Genomic DNA, 16402 nt, shown 5'->3' with positions numbered 1-16402 from the left:
TATATGTATATATATATATATATATATTTTTTTTTCCCCCACACCTTGCAGGATCTTAGTTCCCCAACTGGGTATCGAAACTGTGTCCCGGGCGCGGGAACGCGGCGGCTCCGTGTCACCGGAGCCGGAGTGCTCAGGCCCATCCCGGCTGGGGGGCGGGCGGCCCGGACGATGGCGCCACGTGGTTCATGTATGTGCTGAGCTGGCTGTCGCTCTTCAGCCAGGTGGCCTTCATCACGCTGGCCATTGCAGCCGGACTCTATTACCTGGCAGAATTGCTAGAAGAATACACGGTGGCCACCAGCAGGATCATAGAATATAGGGTCTGGTTCTCCGCAGCTGTGCTGATTGGCCTCTGTGTTTTTGAGCGTTTCGCCACCTACATGATCGGCATAGGCCTCTTCCTGGTCTACCTGGTCTACTTTGGCCTCCTCCAGACCTTCCCTTTCATCATGCTCACCTCGCCTAACTTCATCCTGTCCTGTGGGCTACTGGTGGTGAATCATTACCTAGCGTTTCAGTTTTTTGCAGAGGAATATTATCCTTTCTCAGAGGTCCTGGCCTGTTTCACTTTCTGTCTGTGGATAATCCCGTTTGCGTTCTTTGTGTCACCGTCGGCTGGGGAGAACGTCCTGCCTGCCACCATGCAGCCTGGAGATGATGTGGTCTCCAATCACTTCGCCAAAGGCAAGCGGGGCAAACGCTTAGGGATCCTGGTTGTCTTCTCCTTCATCAAAGGGGCCATTCTACCCAGTCGGCAGAAGATATACTGACCTTCTGCGGAGGGGTTACCGGGGCAAGATCAGGAGAGTCAGGCCTCTGGGCCTCTGCACTAGGTGGGGGCCGGGAGCTGGAAGGCACCTTTCCCCAGCCCTGGCCCTCCTTCCCTCGACTCCCCCAGAAGCCCCCATCCCCACCGTCCTCAGGAGGCTCAGCTTGGCTCAGATCTGATGCTGCCAGAGGCTGAGACCTCAGAGGGCGCCAGGGAGGATGTGGTGCCTGCTTAGCCAGGAGACCATGGTCCACCTGGGTGTGCAAAAGCTGAGCTCCTGTGGCCCTCCCGCCCCCTCTTGTGATGGGTCAGGAGTTCTGGCTCAGGCAGGGCAGGGGCTGTGAAGCTGGAGAGCAGACAGGGATAATTGCTATGGGCAGATGGCAGTGGGGAGGGGCCGTGGCTTAGCCTTTGCAAGAGAAAGTTTTTGCTGTTGAACTGTGATTTCTGTCCAAGTGCTGATTCCCGTTTGAATAGATTCTAGGTGACCCTGTTTGCCTTAATACCCTGAAAAAAAAAAAAAAGAAGAAAAGAAAGAAACTGTGTCCCCTGCAGTGGAAGCATGGAGTCCTAACCACTGGACCAGCAGGGAATTCCCTGGTGTGCTATTTTTTATAAAACATGTCCTATAGAGAAAATGGTGTGAGGGTAAGTACTTCAAAATGTAATGGTCTTTGTTTGGTGTTGGAAATAAGCTGTACTTTTTATTGTTTCTGCCTGTCTTTTTTTTTTTTTAAATGATGAATGTATATTTCTTATGTAACTGAAAAGTAATAATAGTTAAAAAAAAAAAAAACCAGTAAGAGATCATTGCTTTCGTAGGGGAGTAATGGGTATCTGGACTTTTTCACCCTGTCTGTGCTCTGCTTTTTTTTTTTTTTTATTTGTGGCTGCATTGGGTCTTCGTTGCTGCATGGGCTTTTCTCTGGTTGCGGCCAGCAGGGGGTCTACTCTTCCTTGCGGTGTGCGGGCTTCTCGTTGCAATGGCTTCCCTTGTGGAGCACTAGCTCTAGGCATGCGGGCTCAGTAGTTGTGGCACTCAGGCTCAGTAGTTGTGGTTCACAAGCTCAGTAGTTGTGGTGCACGGGCTTAATTGCTCCACAGTATGTGGGATCTTCCCGGACCAGGGCTTGAACCCATGTCCTCTGCATTGGCAGGTGGATTCTTAACCACTGCACCACCAGGGAAGCCCCAAACCACTTGACTTTAAAATTGGTTCATATGAAATATTTTTCTAGCTCCTAAGTTATTAAAATTGTGATACCAAGTTCTTGTTTTAGATGCAGTGAAATGGGTATTCTACTGTTTCCTTGGCATTATAAATTAGTGAAAACCTACCGGAAAACAGTTGGGAAGTAACTATCAAGAACCATCAAATCCTCATACCCTTTGATCCAACATTCCCACTTCTGGTAATCCAGGCTGAGGAAATAAGCAAAAATTTGAGGAAATGTACATATATTTCTTAATAAAACACTTAAAACAACCTAAATGTTCAGCAAAATGAAGTGGTTAAGTAAATTCTGCCATATCCATTGGATGAAATATTATGCAGCCATTAAAAATATTATTATGAGGACTCTACAGCAACATGAAAATATGCTTATGACATAATTTAAATTAGGTTAGCGTGTTACAAATGATATGTACACTATTACTACTATTTTTAAAACTGTATATTAAGGAAAGATAAGGAAAATGCACCAAAATGATAGCAGTTGTATTGTAAGCTATGGGTAATTTTCCTTTTTGTTTTAGTAGTCTAATTGGACTTTTCTAAAAATAATTTATTTAATTAATTAATTTATTTTATTTTTGGCTGCGTTGGGTCTTCGTTGCGTTGTGCGGGCTCCTCATTGTGGTGGCTTCTCTTGTTGCGGAGCACAGGCTCTAGGCGTGCAGGCTTCAGTAGTTGCGACTCATGGGCTCAGTGGTTGTGGCTCATGGGCTCTAGAGCGTAGGCTCAGTAGTTGTGGTGCACAGGCTTAGTTGCTCCGTGGCATGTGGGATCTTCCCGGACTGGAGCTCAAACCCGTGTCCCCTGCATTGGCAGGCAGATTCTTAACCACTGTGCCACCAGGGAAGCCCTAATTGGACTTTATTGCTTTTATCTTTTAAAAATTAGTTTATTTTAAATGGATAAAATCCTTGGGAATTCCCTGGCAGTCCAGCGGTTAAGACTCCACACTTTCACTGCTGAGGGCACAGGTTCAGTCCCTGGTGGGGGAGCTAAGATCCCGCAAGCCGCACTGCCAAAAATAAAATAAAAGGATAAAATCCATGTAAAAGCTATATAAGAAAGTTAGTCTTACTTCATCTTCCCCTGTACCCTATTTATTCATCAACTTCTGATTATTTCAAACATTGAATTTATCTTTACAGAAGATGAAGATTTCCTACTGATGAGGATATTCAGAAGAATGTGTCATAGATCCTGAAGAAATTTCTAAATTGAGTACCCCAAAAATGTTCTGGAGAGTGGAAGCATCCTTGGAATAAGTGCACTGCCTCCAAGGTAATGACAACTCGAAGTAAACAACATTCATTTGTACGTATAAGGTGTGTCCTGTTTTTAAAGAACCAGGCATAATACTGTTGTGGGCCCCAGACTGACCTTAAACTGGGACCACTCCTGAAATTCAGTCCTTATTAGATGTACCTGATAAGATAGGTGGCCTACAGGTAATAATCAATGTTAACCATTTATTAAGCACTTACTGTGTTCTGGGCACTGTGCTAAAAAAACGCAAAAACTGTCGCATCTTAAACTCTTTCAGCAATCTTTTGAGACAGACATTATTATCTTCATTTTACTGGTAAGGAAGCTGAGACTCATGGAGAAACATGGCCAAGGTCACAGCTGTGAGAGGTAGAACTAGATTTTAACCTAGGTTGTCTGACTCAAGGCTCACTTGCTATGCAGTCCTGCTCTTATTACTTGCATTAGTTTATCGGGGTGGGGATGGAGGGCTATAGTGATGAGGAAGAAGAAAAAAGCTTGCATAGGGAAGACAGCCTGATGTCTGTGTATGACATTAGTCCCAACGTGAGCCTTGAGGACATGTCTGTATCAGATTCATGTAGAGAAAGGGGTTGTAGGTTAAAGCTTTTTCCTGTTCCATTCCAGTTCTCATGCAGAGCTACTCTGGGGTCCAGGGGACAAATATGTGACAAAGTAGAGCAGGGTCTCTTCTACTCTTTTTTTTTCAGTATAGTTGATTTACAATATTGTGTTAGTTTCAGGTATACAGCAAAGTGATTCAGTCATTTTATATATATATATATATATATATATATATATGTATGTATTCTTTTTCAGATTCTTTTCCCTGTATATAGCAAAGAGATTCAGTCATATATACATATATATTCTTTTTCAGATTCTTTTCCGTTATAGGTTATTACAAAATATTGAGTATATTTCTCTGTGCTGTACAGTAGGTCCTCATTGGTTACCTATTTTATATATAGTAGTATGTATATATTAATCCCAGTCTCCTAATTTATTCCCCCCCTTTCCCCTTTAGTAACTATAAATTTGTTTTCTATGTCTCTGGGTCTATTTCTGTTTTGTATATAAGCTCATTTGTATCATTTTTTTTGTTAGATTCCACATATAAACGATATCATATGATATTTGTCTTCCTCTGTCTGGCTTACTTCACTTAGTATGATAATCTCTAGGTCCGTCCATGTTGCTGCAAATGGCATTATTTCATTCTTTTTATGGCTAAGTAATATTCATATATATATATATATATATATATATATATATATATATCTCACATCATCTTCTACTCTTTGAAATACACTCCACTTTGTTACAACTTAGATTTTGAGGGATTGTTCTGTTACTTTGAGGTAGACACAAAAGAGGATACAAGAGCAGCAGAGTTCTTGAATGCAACAGTCTTCAGTGTGTCTCTCTCTTGAGTCATAGTGCTCCAGTCTGGATAGGTGGCATCCAGATGCTATGTCTGGAGCACAGTTGTCATCCTAGAATGTTCCTTACAGCCACTTGGGAATTCTCTTTGCTTCTCTCCTGTGTTGACTCTCCTGTTTCCTGAATCCCATAACTCTCTTTCTCTTTTCTAAAAAAAAAAATGTAGATTTAACTGACATATAACATTGTATTAATTCAGGTGTACAACATAATGATTCAATATATGTATACATTCAAAACGATCACAGTAAGTTTAGTTAACATCCATCACTGCACAATTTTTTTCCCTTGTGATGAGAACTTTTATCATCTACTCCATAACTTTCCCTATCTTTTTTTGCCCTCTAGTTTTGGTGGCCATGTCTTATGAAAGAATGCACTAGAAGTAAGTTCTTCTCTTGTTGCAGAGCACAGGCTCTAGGCATGTGGGCTTCAGTAGTTGTGGCACACAGCCTCAGTAGTTGTGGCACACGAGCTTAGTTGCTCCGCGGCATGTGGGATCTTCCCGGACCAGGGCTCGAACCCATGTCCCCTGCATTGGCAGGCAGATTCTCAACCACTATGCCACCAGAGAAGTCCGAAGTAAGGTTTTTTAACACTTTGTATATCTTTTTTTTTGGCCAGGCCGTGCAGCTTGCAGGATCTTAGTTCCCCGACCAGGGATTGAACCAAGGCCCACAGCAGTGAAAGCACCAAGTCCTAACCATCGAACCACTAGGGAATTCCCAACACCTTGTATATCTGATTTTGTCTTATCCATATGTTTTAATGATGGTATTGATAGTTTAACAGGGTATAGGATCCTAGGTTGAAAATCATCATCTTTCAGAAATTTTGAAGGTATTCTTCCCTTCTCTTCTACTTCTAGGTCTGAAGGTCTGAAGCCACTCTGATCCCTGAACCTCTATCTGGGACCAGTTTCTTATCTTCTTAGAAGATTATAGGATCTTGTCTTTGTCAACAGTGTTCTGATATTTCACAGTGTGTGGGTCTTAATGTGGGTCTATTCTCATTTATTGTCCTGGGTACTCCTTATTTTATGATTTCCTCAACTCTTTTTTTATATATTCTCTTTTTATGAAACTTTTATTCAACTGTTGCACTTCCTTGACTGGTTCTCTAATTTTCATATCTTTTTTCCTCCTAGTTTCCATAACTGTGTCTTTTTGCTCTACTTCTAGGCGATTTCCTCAACTTTATCTTCCATTCTTTCTATTGGGCTCTTGCTTCTGCTTTCATGTTTTTTTCATTTCAAAGAACTTTTTTTCCCTTCTGAATATTCTTTATTATTGTTTATTGCTATTTTTTTCATATATTCAGATATCTTTTCTTCTAGTTGAGGCTATGCATGATAGTTTAAAAAATTTTATTTTCTCGGGCTTCCCTGGTGGCGCAGTGGTTGGGAGTCCGCCTGCCGATGTGGGGGACGCGGGTTCGTGCCTCAGTCCGGGAGGATCCCGCATGCCGCGGAGTGGCTGAGCCCGTGGGCTGTGGCCGCTGAGCCTGCGCGTCTGGAGCCTGTGCTCCGCAGCGGGAGAGGCCGCAGCAGTGAGAGGCCCGTGTACCGCAAAAAAAAAAAAAATTAATTTTCTCTGCATTGTCTCAGTTTCTTCCAAGTTTCTTTCTTCTCTTTGTTTTCATCTCTTTCTTTCCTGTTAGAGGAAATCCTCGTGTCCCATAATCCTTGGCTTTCTGCTCATGAATAAAAGTGGGGGACTAAAAGCTGATTGGAAACTCTGTGCATGAAGGGGAGAATCATTGACCATGAGGTCATTTGTCCATGAACCAATGACCATGAGGGACCATTAGCTGGAAGACCTCAGTGTCATTATCTTTACATCTTTCATATTGGGCTTCATTTTCCCCAAAGAAGAAGATACATCTTCCCAGGAGGTAAAGGTTGGCTACCAGAATTCTGGGAGCAGAGTGTGGAAAAAGTCTACTGATTGCCTCTTTTTCGGTATGATGCTCTTAACTGTTCCTGGTGACCTGTATTACTCCAGAGATTGTTTTACTCTCTCAAGGGAATACCCCCATACTTCTGCTGAGGTGGAGGAGGGGCAGTCACCTGGAGGGTACGGTGAGGGAAGCCAACTGACCTTCAACTAGTCCTTCTTAGTTTAGCTGTTCTTCACCCCCACCTCCAGGGATACCGCTGGTTAATTCTTGAACATATCCAGGCTGCTTCTCAGCTTTCTCCAATTTCTGGTCCAGGATTCCACATTCTTGGGTCTGCCGGGCCTTTTAACACTCATTCATTTGCTTTCTCACCTGCAAAATTCTGTTGTATTTATTACCCCCTCTCCCTTTCCTTATTCTTTAAAATAATCCTTTACTGAAGTTTTAGTGCGATGGGACTGGGAGGGGAGGAAGTGGAAAGGAAATTACATGCGTGAGAAATTATATTCACTGTCTTTATCCAGAACTCTTTAATTTTTTTGTTTTGTTTTTATGGAATTATACCACATTCTACTATTTACACACAGGCAATTTACTTGGATTTCTCTGTGCTTCATCAGCAAAATGGGAGAAATGATGGTATCTACTTTATACTATTGTGAAGATTAAGCAAAATACCATACTTAATTGTTTTTAAGAAACACATTCTTTCCAGATTTTTATATCTCTGAAGTCAGAATGTTAACACAGGTCCAAGTATCTTGTAAACATTCAGTAAACAATTATCTTAGGTTCAGTGAAATATGGTAATACATGTAACACACTTCACAGAGAGCCTGAAACAAGGTGTGCAATAAATGTGGAAGACAGGATTATTATTATGCACACTAAACCATACTTAATATTCCAAAACCTGCTTGTTCTACTTAATACAATCTTGTGTCCATTCTTCTGCCTTAGTAGAAAGAGATCTACCTTACTCTCTTGGAAGTTATATGATATTCCATAGAATCGATGTTCCATTTAATCACTCTTCCATGGATGGACATTTTTTTTCAAATTTTTTCCTGAAATACCAATAGCAAGCACTCTAGTAATATATCCTTATAGACATGTGTTAGTATTTCTGTATGATAAAGACCTAGAAGTGGAATCACTCTATCACACTCATATGGAAAGTGTCTAATAGGAATTTCCAGAGTAAAAGAGGCATGTGAGTGATTAATCAGGATCCTGATTTAGGTAGGCATCTGTAATTGTGGAAAGCACGCGAGACTTAAAGACAAAAGACCTAAATCCCAATGGTAGCTCTACCGCTTATCTGGGGAAATATTGTTTGTTCTTTCATTTATTCAAAAATATGTACTGAATTCTACCTGCTCTGTGCCAGACACAGTGTTAGAGACTAGGAATACAGAGATGAGTAAGACACAGTCCTTGCCCTCAAGAAATTTACAGTAATCGGTGAGAAGATGGACAAAGAAACAGATGCCACTTGCTCTCTGTGTGACCTTGGGAAGTTGCTTAACCTCCTGAATGTCTGTTTCTTTTTCTGTAAAATGGGTGATAATCCTTATACCATAGAGTTTTTGTGAAGATTACATGAAATAATGTATGAGTGCCCTGTACGGTTCCTGGCACAGAGTGTGCACTCAATAAATGGAAGCTATCATTATTGTTTTAGTAATATGATAATTGTAATAAATAATTTGTTATAGTTGCTGTGACAGAAGCTGCTATGTGTTCTACCTCTTTGAACTCACTTCAACAGTATTAAATGAATTGTTAAGAGACAGTAGCATAGCATATTCAAAGTGGCACTAGGTAGAGACTTCCCTGGCGATCCAGTGGTTAAGACTCCATGCTTCCAATGCAGGGGGCTTGAGTTCTATCCTTGGTCAGGGAACTAAGATCCCACATGCCGCGGGGCGCAGCCAAAAAACCAAACAAACAAAAGTGGCACTAGGTGAATATTAGTTTCATTTTTGGCCTTTTATGTTGGGACAAAGGGTAAATAAGCAGATGGAAACGCAAACATCCATATGTTTGAACACAGCAACGATCTTCCCAGTCCATGTGTCACAGAGCCAATTCTGGGCACTTCCTTAGCTACATAGATTTCACTTCTGGCTATATCTGAACGTCTGGAATGAGGCTGCATACCTCCCTGCCCACAGCCACAAATAATCACGGAGACAGGATGTTCATATGTCCCACAGCTGATGGCTGCCTGCTGCAAGGGATTCTTTCCTCCCAGTTTACAAAGCACAGCACAGCTTGTACCCCCATCCTTAATGGGGGTCACTTATTCGCTTGACACTGACTTTTATGAAATTGTTTCTTTTCTTTTGCACACAGATGTAAAACAAGAATTAAAGGAGGGACTTCCCTGGTGGTGCAGTGGTTGAGAATCCGCCTGCCAATGCAGCGGACACGGGTTTGAGCCCTGGTCCGGGAAGATGCCGCGGAGCAACTAAGCCCGTGCACCACAACCACTGAGTCTGCGCTCTAGAGCCTGTGAGCCACAACTACTGAGCCCGCATGCCACAACTACTGAAGCCCGCGCGCCTAGAGCCCATGCTCCACAACAAGAGAAGCCACCACAATGAGAAGCCCGCGCACCCCAAAGAAGAGTAGCCCCAGCTCACCACAACTAGAGAAAGCCCGCATGCAGCAACAAAGACCCAACGCAGCCAAAAATAAATAATTAATTAATTAAAAAAAAAAAAGAATTAAAAGAGATATATCTTGATACCAAAAATTCTCAGCTTTAGCTACTAATTAAATTTAAAGATAATTCTAGAGGCAAATTTAAGCACAATGAAGTGATAGAAAAGAGCAGTATAACTATTTGGGGTGGACTCTCTATTTAGAGGTTAACTAGTGTTTAATGACTAGATACATTGTTTTGTTTTATTTTTTCCCCCTGTTTCTCTACTCCCCCTAGAGGGTTTTTAAAGCACCTATATTTATTTCTCCTGTCTGGATATGTACCTAGCTATGCAGATCATACCACATTCCCCTGGATTTTTACAAACTGACTCTCCTTGCAGAGGTGGTGTGGTGCAATGGTCTAGAGCCCAAGTTTTGGAGTCAGGCAGACCTGGGTTTGAATTATAGCTCTTCCATTTACTAGTGCTGGGATCTCAGGCAAAAATTTCTAAAGCTCAGTTTCCTCAGCTGTAAGTGGGCAATATTAATATCAATACTATGATATTAGCTTTCTAGAATGAACATGGGTTAAAAGAGATAATACATGTAAACTCCTCTACACGGTCTCACAGTGTGGGCTTTTAGTTTGTAGTTACGATCATTTGTAATTTCATTAAGGTGCCTCATGCAGTGCTTGGCACGTAGTTAACGCTCAAAACCTGGCAGCTATTATGATAAGTTACCTATGGTTTCTAACTGCCAGGATTATGGCTTTGTTACTTAACTTTTTTTGTTTTTTTTGGCTGTGTTGGGTCTTCGTTGCTGCGTGCGGGCTTTCTCTAGTTGTGGCGAGCGGGGGCTACTCTCCTTTGTGGTGCGTGGGCTTCTCACTGTGGTGGCTTCTCTTGTTTCGGAGCTCAGGCTCTAGGCGCGTGGGCTTCAGTAGTTGTGGCACGCGGGCTCTAGAGCGCAGGCTCAGTAGTTGTGGCGCACGGGCTTAGTTGCTCCGCGGCATGTGGGATCTTCCCGGACCAGGGCTCGAACCCCTGTCCCCTGCATTGGCAGGCGGATTCTTAACCACTGTGCCACCAGGGAAGCCCTGTTATTTACCTTTTTAAATTTGTTAGTGACTGGGACTTCCCTGGCGGTCCAGTGGTTAAGACTCTGTGCTTCCACTACAGGGGGCATGGGTTTGAACCCTGGTCAAGGAACTAAGACCCCACATGCCACACGGCCACAAAAACAAATGAAACAAAACAAGCAAACAAAAAACCTATAAATTTGTTAGTGATTAACATGATCTTTAGCCTAGTACCTGGAAACTTTTCTCATCATCTCTGTAACTCTGACAATGCCTGGCACCATTCCTAGCACACAGTAGGCACTCAGTACATCGCTGTTGAACCATATTCAGTTGAACTGAACATCTATTCAGACATTAGGACAGGAGCTGTGTCACTAAATAGCTGTCATTCCAAAACAGACAGCTAAACCTGACACAGACATGCTTGCATAGTTTGTAAGCCATTATTTCAACTTCCTGCATTGCAGGCATCTCAGTTAATATTCCATTCCACTCACATGACCCTTTGAAGGAACATAAAAACTAATAGAAATATCTAGTTTAGCAGCTAAGAGAATGAGCTTTGGTCTAGGTAGATCCAGGCTTACATCCTGGCTCCAGCACTGTCTAGTGGGTCAGTTACTTCATCTCTCTTAGAACCTCAGTTTTCTCATCTGTGAAAAGGGGATAATCATAGCGCCTGTTTCATCAGGTTATGGTGAGACTAGTGCCTTCCATGTGCTGTTCTCTTTCCTGGAACAGTGTTCCCCTGAGTTTCGCTCCTGCCTTTTCGGCTTGACTGTCACTTTTTCCGGAAAGTCTTCTTTGCCACCCATGGTAGGTTGGGTTCACTATTGTACTCTCACTCCAGTGTCTGCCAATTACCCTTTGTAATAACTTCTTCAGCTACTCAATTCCTTTCCGGGTTGTGAGCTTCCACAGGATAGGGATGGTGTCTGTGTCATTCATTCCTGTGTCTCCAGTGCCTAACAGTCCCTTGATACATAATATTTTGGGTGGACTATATTTGTTAACTGAATGAAATAATGAGATAATAATACACATAAACACAGAGCCTAACATTTAGCAAGCTCTCAATAAATGGCCTATATAATTATCAACAACACAGTATTGGTGCTGAGTTTATTCACCTTGAGAAAACTAATATAGTGAGAAAAGCAGCAAATTAGAGATAGGTGTTGTGAATCTAGTTCTGTATCTCGTTTGACATATGTCCTTGGCCAAATCTTAATTCTTCTCATTTTTCCACTATTAAAATAAACATAAGAAATTCACCCTGGCGGGCTTCCCTGGTGGCGCAGTGGTTGAGAGTCCGCCTGCCGATGCAGGGGACACAGGTTCGTGCCCCGGTCCGGGAAGATCCCACATGCCGCGGAGCGGCTGGGCCCGTGAGCCATGGTCGCTGAGCCTGCGCGTCCGGGGCCTGTGCTCCGCAACGGGAGAGGCCACAGCAGTGAGAGGCCCGCGTACCGCAACAGGAAAAAAAAAAAAAAGGAAATTCACCCTGGCGTCCTGCTTAGCTTGGTCTTTGTAAAGTCTGCCCTTTGCCAGACCACACCTGACAGGCTATCCTATGTATGCCCAGAGTTTCTAGATAGGGATCCTATAATGCCCTAGCACTCCTCTGCTTTCTCAGCTGCTCACTGTTGACCCGTGACCCTAATCCATCTGACCCTGTCTAGCCCCTCAGTTTGTTGGCTACCTCCCAGCTTCCAGCCTTGAACTACATTCATCCTCACGATAAAGTCCAAAATCCTTAAGGTGCTAACTGGAGCTTCATCTTCTTCCCACCTTTCCCTTCACTGTCCTCCAGCCACCAGACTTTCCTGAAGTGCCCTGAAGGCACTAATCTCCCTGAATCAGGCTTTTAGACCTGCCAGTTCCTCTGCTGGGAGCATCGTCCCCACTCTATTAGGCTAACCCCTACTCAACCTTCATGTTTCAGCTTCAATATCACTTCTTCAGGGAGCATTAAGTGGCTCCCTTGAAAGAAATTAGATTTCCCTGTTATATGCCATCTTCCTTGTAGATCTGGTGTGATATATAGTCAGAGCTTCACATTATAAAAACAGAAGTTAAGAATCGACTTACATGTGAAATTTCTGTTTTTAATGCTGGCAAGTAATTTAAAAATTATAACACACTGAGGGCCAACCAAAATATCTGTAGGTTAGTGACCGCCTGTGGCCTGCCTGTTTGCAACCTGACCTGTTCAACCTTTGGCTATACTTGGTAACTATTCCTGTGTTAATCATCACTCTATTTATTAACTGTCCACTCCATGCCAGGCACTGTGGTTGGTGCTTTACATAGATGAGTTCATGTAATATCCAAAACCACCTGTGAGGCCAATAGAGTTCAGAGAGGTTAAGACACTTGCCCAAGGTCACAGTTTGTAAGTGGTGCAGCCAGGTATTAAAGGTGTTTTCTCGACACACAGTAGTTTCTTGCACTACCGTGTGTCGAGAAACAATTTGTCAGGGACTTCCCTGGTGGTGCAGCGGTTAAGAATCTGCCTGCCATTGCAGAGGACACGGGTTTGAGCCCTGGTCCGGGAATATCCCACATGCCTGGGAGCAACTAAGCCCATGCGCCACAACTACTGAGCCTGCGCTCTAGAGCCCGTGAGCCACAACTACTGAGCCTGCGCTCTAGAGCCCGTGAGCCACAACTACTGAGCCCGCGTGCCACAACTACTGAAGCATGCGTGCCTAAAGCCCGTGCAATGGCCTAAAGCCACCGCAATGAGAAGCCCGTGCACCGCAATGAAGAACAGCCCCTGCTCGCTGCAACTAGAGAAAGCCCGTGTGCAGCAACGAAGACCCAATGCAGCCAAAAATAAACAAGTAAATAAATTTATTTTTAAAAAGTAATTATTTTAGGGCTTCCCTGGTGGCGCAGTGGTTGAGAGTCCGCCTGCCGATGCAGGGGACATGGGTTCGTGCCCCGGTCTGGGAAGATCCCACATGCCGCGGAGCGACTGGGCCCGTGAGCCATGGCTGCTGAGCCTGCGCATCGGGAGCCTGTGCTCCGCAACGGGAGAGGCCGCAACAGTGAGAGGCCCGTGTATCGCAGCAAAAAAAAAAAAAAAAAAAGGTAATTATTTAAAAAAAAACCAATTTGTCAGTTTAGAATGGGAGAGGCTTCTGCAGGTTTGCCTAACAACAACTCTTAATGTTGGTTGTGTGCTCACTAAGTGCCAGGCAGTGTGCTACACACTTTATAAATTTATTTTATAGTAGCGGGGACTACTCTTCGTTGCGGTGCACAGGCTTCTCATTGTGGTGGCTTCTCTTGTTGTGGAGCACGGGTTTTAGGCACGCGGGCTTCAGTAGTTGTGGCACGCAGGCTTTAGAGCACAGGCTCAGTAGTTGTGGCGCACGGGCTTAGTTACTCCACAGCATGTGGGATCTTCCCGGACCAGGGCTCGAACCCGTGTCCCCTGAATCGGCAGGCGGATTCTTAACCACTGCGCCACCAGGGAAGCCCCAGCTACACATTTTAAATGATCCGATTCAATCCTCACATCTATTCAAAGGAGCTACTATTATCTCCACTTCATAGATGAGGAACCTGAGGTATAGACTGGTCTCTGATTTACCCAAGAGTCAGAATTCAAACCCAGACAATCTGAGACCACAGTCCCCACACTTAGGAACTCCTATCACCGGTTTGTGTTTGTAGCAGAGTAGTGGTCTGACGGGCAAAAAGAAAAATGTATAAGTCCCTGTTTCTCCAATCCAGAGTCCCACAGAGGACTCCTTTGAGAGAGGGATCCGCGTGGGTTATTTCCATGAACCTGCTGTTGACAGATGTGGCCTGCAGGTGGCAGCAACATCCACAGCCTCAATTCTGCAATGTTCAAAGAAAGGTTAAGGAAGCTTTATATAGTCAGACTCACTCATTTGCATTTTACTGAGTGATTGGCCCAGTTAATTCTTTGCCAGTTAATTGGACTTGGTTCTCAGCCCAGTAAGGACTGTCAGGATTTGGGAGCCCTTCACAGTTTGTGAAAGAAAAGATCTCAGGATTTGAAACTATGGTGAAGTCATTCAGTCCAGCAACCACTGTGGTGATTTTAAACTGTGTTAGGTGGAACTGGGTTTCAGTAGTCCCCAACACATATTGAGATCTTAGCTTTTTTTTTTCTTAATATTTATTTATCTATTTATTTAGCTGCATCAGGTCTTAGTTGAGGCACTCAGGATCTTTCATTAGGCATGTGGGATCTAGTTCCCTAACCAGGGATTGAACCCAGGCCCCCTGCATTGGGAGTGCAGAGTCTTAGCCACTGCACCACCAGGGAAGTCCTGAGATCTTAGCTTTTTAAAAAAATTCCCTATTTTGTTTTTGTTTTTAAGGTACAGTAATGTGTACATTTAAGGAAAAATTCAATAGCACAAAAGGGTATACAGTTTAGAGTCAGTTTCTCTATCACGTTCACATCACATGATTTTCCCACCCCAGAGAAAAACTTGTGTATTCTTCAGGTATAGAATATGGATATAAGAGAATATGCATCTATCCTTTGAAAAAAATAAATGATAACCTAAAACTATAAAGTTCCAGAAGAAAACTTAGGGGGAACATTTTGTGATCTCAGGTTAGGCAAAGATTTCTCAGATATGACATGATTCACAAGGTGGGGGGGAAAGGGCAAATTAGACTTTATCAAAATTTTAAAATTCTGCTCTGTGAAAGATATTGTTAAGAGAATGAAAAGACAAACCACAGACTGGGAGAAAACATTTGCAAATTGCATATCTGATAAAGGTCTTGTACCTAGAATATATGAAGAACTCTCACAACTCAGTAATAAGAAAATAACCCAGTAAAAGAATGGGCACGGGACTTCCCTGGTGGTCCCAGTGGTTAAGAATCCACCTTCCAATGCAGGGGACGTGGGTTTGATCCCTGGTCAGGGAACTAAGATTCCCACGTGCCTCAGGGCAACTAAGCCCGTGTGCTCTAGAGCCGTTGCGCCGCAGCCAGAGAGAAGTCTGCGCGCTGCAACAAAGATCCCGCGTGCCGCAACTAAGACCCAATGCAGCCAAATAAATAAATTTTAATTAAAAAGGCACAAGACTAATAAAAATACTTCACTAAAGAAGATGTACAGATAGGGATTTCCCTGGTGATCTCGCCTGGCATACTGCAAGGCCAAAAAAAAAAAAAAAAAAAGAGGCTGAATATTGTTATGCATTAGGGAAATGCATATTTTGCTGAGAGACCACTACACACATGTTGGAATGGCTGAAAACAAATACTAATTATTTTCAAAACAACTGACAATTCCAAATGCTGATAAGCATGCAGAGCAAGTGGCGCTCTCAATTCTTGCTGGTGGAAATGCAAAATGGTGTGAACATTTTGTTAAAGAGTTTGGTGGTTTTTTTAATAATGTTGGACATACATTTACCATACAACTCAGCAATCCCATGCCTAGTTCTTTACCTGAAAGAAATAAAAACCTATGTTTACACAAAAATCTGTATACAGATGTTTATAGGAGCTTTATTGACAGTCAACAAAAACTGAAAACCATCCCAATGCCCTAAAACTGGTAAATGGAAAAACAAACCATGGTACATCACTGCAACGGAATACTATTCAGCAGTAGAAAGGAACAAAATACTGAGACATGAGACAACATGGATGAATCGCACACGCGTTATTCTAAGTGAAAGTACCCAGACTCAGAAAGCTATTTGGTTTTTATTCCATTTATATGACTTTCTGGAAAAACCCAAATTATAGGAACAGAAAACAGATCAGTAGATGCCATGGGTTGGGTAAGGAGGAGAGGCTGACTACAAAAGATAGCACAAGGGGATATTCCGGGGTGATGGAACAGTTCTTACCTAAATGATTATGGTGGTGGTTACACAGGTATATGCATTTGTCTCATAGAGCTGAACACCAAAAAGAATGAAATTTACAGGGTCCAATCCCTGGTTGGTGTACTAAGATCCTATAAGCCGCACAGCGCCACCAAAAAACCCCACAAACAAAACCCAATACTTCACTTCCCCACCAAAGCCGTTGATTTCAA

The 16402-nt window shown here is 43.0% G+C and overlaps 1 pseudogene across 1 annotated transcript; it reads left to right on the top strand.

The window, feature by feature from the left end:
- Positions 1-107: 107 nt before the first annotated feature.
- LOC113621940 (protein TEX261 pseudogene) lies at positions 108-1878 on the top strand (annotated as a pseudogene). The gene has a single exon (XR_003433358.1). The product of XR_003433358.1 is annotated as a protein TEX261 pseudogene (transcript).
- Positions 1879-16402: the final 14524 nt, after the last annotated feature.

This window comes from Aethalodelphis obliquidens, unplaced genomic scaffold (genome assembly GCF_003676395.1).
Source record: "Aethalodelphis obliquidens isolate GAN/ISIS:26980383/991018 unplaced genomic scaffold, ASM367639v1 scaffold9, whole genome shotgun sequence".
NCBI classification, from domain to species: Eukaryota; Metazoa; Chordata; class Mammalia; order Artiodactyla; family Delphinidae; genus Aethalodelphis; species Aethalodelphis obliquidens.
This window is presented reverse-complemented; position numbering and strand designations above follow the sequence as displayed.